Below are 2,160 nucleotides of genomic sequence, written 5' to 3' on the forward strand. Positions count from 1 at the left end.
TAGTATTGGCATGGATCCATTTGAAGCCTTATATGGGAGAAAGTGTAGATCACCCATAGGTTGGTTCAAGGTGGGTGAAGCGGCTGTGAGTGGTCCTTATTCGGTATTTGAGGCTATGGAAAAATTTAAGTTGATTAGGGAAAGGTTAAAAACTGCGCAGAGTCGTCAGAAGTCATATATGGATGTTAGAAGGAGAGACCTTGAGTTTGAAGTTGGTGACCTAGTGTATCTAAAAATTTCACCCATGAGGGGGGTGAAGAGATTCGGAAAGAAGGGGAAGCTTAGTTCCCGTTATGTTGGTCTTTACAAAATTCTTAGCCGTGTTGGTAAGGTAGCTTATGAGGTCGAGTTGCCTTCCGAGTTGTCTTCTGTTCATCTAATATTCCATGTCTCCATGCTTAGAAAGCATATCAGCAATGCTATGGTTGTGGATTCCTCTGTGAGTACTGACATTTAAGAAAATCTTTCTTTTGATAAGATTCCTGTTGAGATTCTTGATTTCAGTGTCCGAAGACTAAGGAACAAAGAAGTTCCCATGGTCAAGGTGTTGTGGCAAAACCAATCTGTTGAGGGTGCAACTAGGGAAGCTGAGGCGGATATAAGATTCAAGTACCCGTACCTATTTTCTGCGTACTCCGATCAAGCAGAAGGTACCATTCTTTCCTAAATCATGCACTTTTGATAAAAGTTGCAGCAGTTCAGCTGTCATTTATTATGTGTTCAGCTATAGTTTCTTGAATTTATGCATTCTATGTTGCATTCGGAGTGAGAAACGATGTGGTGATAAGTCTAAAGAATGGTTTCAGCTATATGCTCTATTCCCTATCTAATCTTGGCATGTCTAGCATCATTCGAGGATGAATATTTCCAAGGGGGGATGATGTAATACCCCGGGAAATTTTTTGTTGAAATTTTGTGCGTAAACGTGTTGGGTTCTATTTTCTAGAATAAATTATAAATTTTTCCGTGTGGAATATCTTAGATTATCACTAACCATTACGTAGAGTATCGAATAAGCTTTCCAATGATATGTGGATCATTTAAAAAGGACACCCGAGCGACGAGTTACGAACATTCTGATTGAACCGTGAATAATAGTGAATAGTAAAACGTGTAGGGAAAAAGTACTGAGGCCTGACGTATTTTTGCTCTAACTTTAAATAATCATAAATCCTTGTACATAATTATCTGGGTGATCTACTATATATCAACGAAAGCTCTGCGAGTCCTCTTTCCAATGAAATTGGTTTCATCTAATTTGTCTATCGGAGCAAAAAGTTATGGTCGATCTACTTCAGCCTATCAAAAGTGAATTTTTGGGTCAACTTCAAACGATCATAACTCCTCGTACACAATGATATGGGTGATATACTATATATCAAAGAAAATATATGAGAGTCCTCTTTCTAATGAAATTGGTTTCATCTAATTTGAATAGCTGAGTAATACGTTATGGTTGATCTACTTCAGACCATCAAAACAGTCCATCAAAGGACAGATTCAAGAATTATTTGATTTTTAGGGCGTTTTGATTATCCCCTCTCACCCAAAATCTGTCCAAACCCTATATTAAAGCCTATTAGAAGCATTATATGTTATATTTCATCAAATTCTCTCAAAATAAAACCTTAAGCTCCTACATCCAACTTTAAGAACCTCCAAAGTTCACCATTAATTTTGCAAATTTATTCAAGATTCCAAGTTCCTAGTTCAAGAACTTCAAGAACCTCCAAAGTTCACCATTAATTTTGCAAATTTATTCAAGATTCCAAGTTCCTAGTTCAATAACTCCAATAACCATCATTCAAAGTCATGATTAACATCTCAAAAATGAGTATCGATCTAAAGTTCATCATTCAAGGTATGTGCGTTTTTTCAACAAGAACTCTCTTTCGTTCTTGTACCCAAAAGTAATTTTCTTTACAAAGGAATGATTTTTATTTGATTTTTACAAATTTGAAGCATGAACCCATATCTTATGATGATTATTATAAAATCTTGATGTTTATGATTTTGAAAGATGAATTTACATGCGTGGAGATATAAAGCATGAATCTTGAACGATATTTATTATGATTTTGATATTTGGGTCGTGAATCCCCATTGGAAATTGTGTTTTTTTTAGAAAGTGTATGTTATAAGCACGTTGATATTGAATAT

This window comes from Capsicum annuum, chromosome 9, assembly GCF_002878395.1.
Source record: "Capsicum annuum cultivar UCD-10X-F1 chromosome 9, UCD10Xv1.1, whole genome shotgun sequence".
Taxonomy (NCBI): Eukaryota; Viridiplantae; Streptophyta; class Magnoliopsida; order Solanales; family Solanaceae; genus Capsicum; species Capsicum annuum.